Raw genomic sequence first — 8,456 nt, 5'->3', positions numbered from 1 at the left:
TTAATTCCCCATTACGGACGCTAGTTTACAAGACCGACCGCTTCTGGCATGTCCTTGCTTCCAAGCATGCATGCTTGTACTTTGGACTTTTGTCCGACGGAGTTGTGTACACACGATAGGAAAATCCGACAAAAGACATTTGTCCATGTAAAATTTATAAACCTGCCATCCAACATTTGTGCATGGAAAGTTGGCCAACTATTGTCTGATGGAGTGTACAAACGGTCGCATTTTCCGCCAACAGCCTGACATCATACAATTCCCGTTAGAAAATCCGATCATGTTTATAAGGCTTAAGAATTAAGGTTTAGGTTACTAGATTCTTCTGTAGAAGCAAAGAAATACACCACTCCAGGACAATCACCTTGCCCATCATTCAGCTGAGATGGGTGCCAGCCCTGTTTGCAACAGGAACATGGAGAGGTTTTTTCAATCCACTAATTGCATTTAGGATTTCACATGTACCTGTATATACAGGTCCTTCTCAAAAAATTAGCATATTGTGATAAAGTTCATTATTTTCTGTAATGTACTGATAAACATTAGACTTTCATATATTTTAGATTCATTACACACAACTGAAGTAGTTCAAGCCTTTTCTTGTTTTAATATTGATGATTTTGGCTAATGTTAATGCTAATTTTTTGAGATAGGATTTTTGGGTTTTCAGGAGCTGTATGCCAAAATCATCAATATTAACCACTTGCTTACTGGGCACTTAAACCCCCCTCAGTCCCAGACCAATTTTCAGCTTTCAGCGCTGATGCACTTTGAGTGACAATTGCGCGGGCATACAACACTGTACCCAAATGAATTTTTTATCATTTTTTTCCCACAAATAGAGCTTTCTTTTGGTGGTATTTAGTTACAGCTCGGAGTTTTATTTTTTGCTAAACAAACAAAAAAAGATGCAAAAAAAAAAAAAAAAAAAATCATGTTTTAATAGTTTGTTATAAAATTTTGCAAACGGGTCATTTTTCTCCTTCATTGAAGTGCGCTGATTAGGCGGCACTGATAGGCTGCATTGGTGGGCACTGATGGGCTGCATTGGTGGGCACTGATGGGCTGCATTGGTGGGCACTGATAGGCTGCACTGGTGGGCACTGATAGGCATAGTTAAGGCGGCACTAATAGGCACAGATAAGGCGGCACCGATGGGCACAGATAAGGCGGCACTGATGGGCAAAGATGGGCACAGATAAGATGGCACGGATGGGTGGCACGGATAAGTGGCACGGATGGGTGGCACGGATGGGCACTGATAGGTACCACAGATAGATGGGACTGATGGGCACTGATAGGTGGCACTGATAGGTGGCTCTGATAGGTGGCACTGCTGGGCACTGATGGGCGGCACTGCTGGGCACTGATGGGCGGCACTGCTGGGCACTGATGGGCGGCACTGGGGTGCAGCACCTGAGGCAGATTTTGGGTGGCACTGTGGGTGGCACTGCTGGGTGGCACTGTGGGTGGCACTGTGGGCACTGCTGGGTGGCACTGTGGGCACTGCTGGGTGGCACTGTGGGCACTATGGGCACTGCTGGGTGGCACTGACAGGGGGGCACTTACTTTATTTCAGGATGGCACTGCGGGTGGCAGGTGGGCACTGGCAGGGGGCAGGTGTCCTTTTAAATTGCTGGCCGTGATCGGGACTGATGTCCCGAACACGGCCGCCGGCGATCGGCTTTTTTTTTTTCTCCTCGCGCTGTCAGCGCGAGGAGGAATACTAGCCGATTACCGGCTCCGTTTTATCACATGATCAGCTGTCATTGGCTGACAGCTGATCACGTGATAAGGGGTCGGGATCGACCCCTTACACGGATCGGTGATCAGGCGAGTCTCACGGACTCGCCGATCACAGAGCGCGCCGCGCGCGCCCCTCAGGGGGCGCGCAGGCCGCTCGTAACCGGGACTACGTCAATAGACGTAGTCCCGAAAATGTGGGTCCGCGCTATTGCCGTCATTTTGCAATAGCGCGGATCCCAAGTGGTTAAAACAAGAAAAGGCTTGAACTACTTCAGTTGTGTGTAATGAATCTAAAATATATGAAAGTCTAATGTTTATCAGTACATTACAGAAAATAATGAACTTTATCACAATATGCTAATTTTTTGAGAAGGACCTGTATATGCCTGTTTGTATGTCTAGTATTTTAGCTATGATTATGCAAAAAAAAAAAAGAAGAAGGAGGGCGCACCGACCTAGTGCATTACCACTAGTAAAGCTTTATTCAAATATAAAACAGCAAAATATATACTCACAAATGAATATTGATAGAAAGCATAAACAATAGAGCTAATTCACTGTTCTGAACACTGACAAACCAGGACCCGACGTCGAGTGGATCAAACGATATCTCAAGATACTGACGCATTTCAGGGGAAAACCCCTTTCCTCAGAACCTAAACGGGCAATGGTTTCTCTCATACAAACACCTCTATATATGTGTGGTTATGCATCTCAAGCCCCACCCCACCTGCCCACGTAGGTCACACCCACTCACATTCTCTGGGTGTACCCAATCAAAGTCATGGCCGCTGTGAAAAAATATATTAAATACATAATAAGCTAGACAACATGGGTTGGAGAACTGACCGGGGGGGGGTGAAATAAACTTCCATACAAAAGTGGTAATCAAACACAATATAAGTTGGCAATTAGCCCGCACTTACCCCTGCTATCAGAAAAACTCAAGGAGCGCAGGAGAGATTTTTATTGTGTTAGCTATGATTAAGCACCAGCCTAGGTATGAAACGTGTTAGCTGTGTCTGTTAGTTCGCCATTATTTGCTGTAATGACTGCTGTATGGTTCTGTTTTTATTATATGGAATAAAGGTGATTGAATTGGAGTGCGGACATCCAGCCTCGTTTTTCTCTACTAGATTCTCCTGTTATACAAAAGCTCATCCACACTGGTCTCAGCAATGTACGGGATTAATAACTTTTTCTGGCAGTACCCGCAAAGGGTGAATTCAGGCCAATGCAAACTCTTGGTTGAAATCTTAATTTGCAGTAAAGCCTTTAGGGTTGATTTACTAAAGGAGCAGAGGCTGTTCACTTTTTCATTTTTCAAAGTGTATACCCACTAAGCTTAAAGTGGATGTATAGTCATTTTTATAACTTTTACCTGCAGGAAAGCCTATAATAAGGCTTACCTGTAGGTAAAAAAAATCTCCTAAACCTGTACAGTTTAGGAGATATTCCCCTCGCAATGCGGCGCTGACTGCAGCGGCGCAGGCGCACAGGGGATTCTCAGCTGAAAGTCCGGCAGATGCCGGACCCTGCCGGAGAGAAACCTGTGACGATATCGCGGCTCCGGCCATTCACAGCGCTGGAGCCACGATACCCGGAAGAAACGCAGAGGGAACCAGGGTTGCCAACCGCCAGTAAATTTACTGACAGTTTGTAAAAATCTGTGATTTTTTTACAACTGCCAGTAAATATCAGGGGCTGATAATTTCATGCGGTGTTGACTTTTTAAATGTAAATCAAGCAAATTATTTTGTTATAGGTATTGTCAGTGTTTCCATATCATGTTTATACTGTTAAAATATTCACTGTGTTGGTTTTCAATAGGAGTTTTGTAATTTCTCAGGTTGCCAGTAAAAATGTGCTCCGCCAGTAAATTTCCCGTGCTTTGTCAGTAAAAAAATACTGCGGGAGGTTAGCAACCCTGGAGGGAACATGTCAGCTCCCTCGGCATGGATAAGGCCAGATGTTGGGGCCTCGTTCTAAGGTAAGTATTTCATAATGAGCTAGTATGCAGTGCATACTAGCTCATTATGCCTTTTCCTTTGCAGGTCAGGAAAAAAAAAAAACTTCAGCGGGTTTACTACCACTTTAATAATAAGGTGAAAATGTGATCAATCTGAATCCCCATTCGTGCACCAGAATGGGAAAAGACAGGACTTTGTACAGTGAATGCTAGTACCAAGGTCTGGAGTTTTCATTGAATAAAGGAAAATATCCAAATGTTAGAGAATGACAGTACATCATTGTTCGAATGGCCAAGGATAAGCCCAGACAGCATATGTGCTTTATAAATGTGGGGGACAATAAGACATTGGCATTGGACAGTGAAAATGCAGCAATCTTTTATTTGATCGCAAGCAGCAAATATCCAGAGAATGGGAACTCTCAGATGGACAATTCACACACAGATAATAGGAAAGGAGCTCTCAATATGATGTTGCTGAGTAGTTTATTAAAGCAGATGATGAGTAGAACTGCACAGAAGGTTATGTTTGCTGGGTAATGCATTTTATAAAGGAACCATTCTTTGATTAGGATACCATGCACACACTGTGATAAAGTAAGCCATATGTGAAATGTGTTAGTATGAGTTCTGTATGATTTTACTCTTTACAATTTGCTCCAATAAATAACAATATCAGATTGAGTATGATTTAGTTTCTATCCCTTCTATAGATTTTATTTACTAAAGGCAAATAGTCTTCTCATTTTGAAAGGGAATTTACACTCAGCTTAGTGAATGCGGTGAAGCTCTGCTGATTTCCATCATCCAATCCTATACAAGTGTAGCACCCTCCTAGTGTAGAGTAGGCTGCTATGCAAACTTAGATAGCTCTACTGTAATCCAAAGAGCAAAGAGTTGATTGATTAGGGCTGCTCAGTGTTTCACATGCTGCTGCTCTGTTACTTTCCCCTTCTTCTAGAGGATTGTAGAAGTATAGGGTTAACCTCCCTAGTGGTAATCCCTAGTCTCGGGTTGGGATTTTAGTATCATAAGCGGTAACCCCGAGCCAGACTCGGGATCGCATCGCTGGATACAGGGAGAGGTTACTTACCTTGTCCTCTGGATCCAGCGATGTCCCCCCACTGTGTGTGCGAGCCGTCCTCCGCTCGATTCACACAGTGCCCGAGTGCCGCCGAGCTCTGTTCCCTGCAACGTTACGACGCACTGGAGCGGAGATCGGCGCCAAATTCAAAAAAGTAAAAACACACAAAACACACACAGTACTGTAATCTTACAGATTACAGTAGTGTATAAAAACATTACACACCCCCTTTGTCCCTAGTGGTCTGCGCAGTGCCCTGCATGCACTTTTATATTATAAATACTGTTTTTTCTGCCTGAAATTTGGAGATTGCCCATAGCAACCAAAAAGTGTCCCTTTATGTAAAAAGGGATTTTAGACCAACTAGAAAACAGCGATAAAAAATTATAATCACTTGCAGAATTGAGCGATAGCGATTTGTGGGGAAATTCATCATCAAACACTAAATCTAATGACAGCGACAATTCTGCAAATGAGCAAATTTCAGTGTTTTTGGATTTGATTACATTATTGAATAATTGTTATTATTATTTATTATATTATAAACTTTATCATACCCGGAATGTCTGCTAGTCTCTGGTTTGAACAGATTTAAGTGAGTTATTCCTAAGAATTACAGGACTACAATATAAAACGCCAAATTTCCATGCAAAATAATTGTACCGCTTTCAGCACCTAAAACCAGAACTAATCATACCGCCAGGGAGGTTAAGGAAGAATGAAACAAGCAGCCTAAATATTTATGAGACTCCAGCCAATCCCTCAGGAGGTGTGCCCAGAAGGTGGTAAGAGAGCCCAAAAATAGGCTGAGGCTTGAGCAGCAGGGGCAGAGTTCCTGGGTCCAGTCTTGCTGGAGCCCCCTTTCTTACGCAATAAATGGTATTGTTGGTAAATATTTTCTTCCTTAGGTGGGGGAGGGGGAAGCGGGAGTAAGGGAGTACAGAATTGGGTGGAACAAAAGAGACATCATATATAGTTGTTTTGGAACACATTCTTTAACCACTTGCCGGCCGCTGCATGCCAATATACGTTGGCACAATGACAGCGGTGGGCAAATGGGTGTACCTGTATGTCCCCTTTAAGAGCCAGGGATAGCAAGTGGCGCATGCCTGTCGCATACAGTGTATTGTGTCACGGAGCCTCAGAATGGGGAAGTGCCTATGTAAACAAGGCTCTTCCCCATTCTAGCTTGTGCCATGACAGAGATCACCGCTCCCTGTCATCGGGAGCGTTGATCTGTCATGTGACTTGAAGCCAACCCCCTTCAGTTAGAATCACTCCCTAGGACACAATTAACCCCTTCATCGCCCCTAGCGGTTAACCCCGTCACTGCCAGTGCCATTTACACAGTAATCAATGCATTTTTATAGCACTGATCGCTGTATAAATGACAATGGTCCCAAAATAGTGTCAAAATTGTCCGATGTGTCCGCCATAATGTCGCAATCCTGATAAAAATCGCAGCTCGTCGCCATTACTAATAAAAAAAAAAAAAGAAAAAGCTATAAAACTATCCCCTATTTTGTAGACGCTATAACTTTTGTGAAAAACCAATCAATATAGGCTTATTGCGTTTTTTTTTAACAAAAATATGTATGAAGAATACAAGAATATATTTTTTTATATATTTTTGGGGGATATTTATTATAGCAAAAAGTAAAAAATAATGTTTTTTTTTTTTTTCCAAAAATGTACGCTCTTTTTTGTTTATAGCACAAAAAATAAAAAACGCAGAAGTGATCAAATACCACCAAAAGAAAGCTCTATTTGTGGGAAAAAAAGATGTCAATTTTGTTTGGGTGCAACGTCGCACGACTGCTCAATTGTCAGTTAAAGCCACGCAGTGATGAATCTCAAAAAGAGCTCTGGTCAGGAAGGGGGTGAAATCTTCAGGGGCTGAAGCGGTTAATATACACCTTTCAATAAATTTACAAATGTCAAATTAATGGATTTAGGGAGGAGTGTGTGGTATTTGGATTGATATGCTAGTTGGCGTTTGGGAGATGGGTACTGTTGGTAGGGGAGATTGGGGAGCGTCTCCTAGGTAGGGCGCCTCTGGCCACCCTTTCTTACACAAGAAATGCTGTTTTCATCACTTTCTTTTTATTTTGGGGTGGGGGGGGAACCATATATTTCCTGGGGGGGTGGGGGGGGGGTATGTAATGTTATATGTTGTATAATTTCTAAGAGTAACATATATTTATATGGTATTTATATGGTATATTTATATGATGAAAATGTTGGTATGCAATGATGTGTTGTTTTTGAGTATGTTATGTATGTTTTTTCTTTAGTAAAATCAATAAAAAGACTTTGAAAACACAGTCTTGCTGGAGGAGACCCCTGTACACAGGGTCCCCCAATCTCCATCTTGTGGCCGGAAGGAGAAACTGCATGTTTGGTTGGATCAAATAGTCTTACATTATAATCGATGCATGTCCTGAATGGGCCAATGACAGAATGCCTGTTACACATCAGTAGAATTTTTTTCAAAATGTTTTATCTAGGAGCATTCATTTGATTTTCTGATTGTTAGTGGGGTCAAATTGACACTCGTTTTTGACTGTAGCGATGAGAAAAATCAAAGGAGCAGGATGGAAAATGTTCCTTCAACTAATGAATTTCTAACATTGTATGTGGTTTTAATTCTGTTTTATTCATTTCAAAACAAAATGGTGAGGTACTTTTAAATGACATTCGCCAAGACATCAAATGCACTGAGAATTTTCTGACAAATATTAATACAAATGAGAGTCTACTACAGAAGTGTATGGCCAACTTTGGAATTAAATTATCTGTATCAAGTGCATAAGTTAGAGTTAAATCCAACCAACCAGAAATATACCTTGTATATTAATTGAAGAGGTTGTAAAGGCAGACGTTTTTTTATTTTAATGCATTCTATGCATTAAAATAAAAGCCTTCTTTATGCAGCAGCCCCCCTAATACTTAGCTGATCCCCATCTCGATCCAGCGATATGCACGAGTGCCTCAGCCACCCAGGACCCTCCCTCCTGATTGGGTGAGACACAGCAGCAGTGCCATTGGCTCCCATTGCTGTTAATCAAAGTCAGTTAGACAATAAGGAGAGAGAGGGGGTGGGCCCAAACCACAGCTCTGTGTCTGAATAGAGCTGCGACTTGGCTCGGGTGCCTCATAGCAAGTTGCTTGCTGTGGGGGGCACTCGACAGGAGGGAGGGGCCAGGAGCACAGAAGAGGGACCTGAGAAGAGGAGAATTTTGGCTGCTCTGTGCAAAACCATTACACAGAGCAGGTAAGTATAACATGCTTGTTATTTTTACCCACTTAAAGACCGCCCACCGCATATATACTACAGCAGGGGGGCTCTATTGTGTGAAACAACATACCTGTACATCGTTCCATGCAACAGATAGTGTTGGCGCCCGTGTGCCCACTGCACAGAGGAGCATATACGAATGCCCAGCCACCCGTGATCACGTCATAGAGAGGCAGAACGGGGTTCTGCCTATGTAAGCAAGACAGATCCCCATTCTGACAGGGGACAACATGGTGATCTGCTTATCCTAGTAATTAGGAACAGCAATCTCTGTGTTGTTCCTGTCATCACTTCCCCCATACAGAAAGAAAGCACCAACAGGGAACACATTTAACCCTCTGATCGCCCCAGATGTTAAC

Source organism: Lithobates pipiens, unplaced genomic scaffold (assembly GCF_037356315.1).
Source record: "Lithobates pipiens isolate NorthernLeopardFrog02 unplaced genomic scaffold, aLitPip1_a1.2 Scaffold_25, whole genome shotgun sequence".
Taxonomy (NCBI): Eukaryota; Metazoa; Chordata; class Amphibia; order Anura; family Ranidae; genus Lithobates; species Lithobates pipiens.
Note: the sequence above shows the minus strand (reverse complement) of the source record.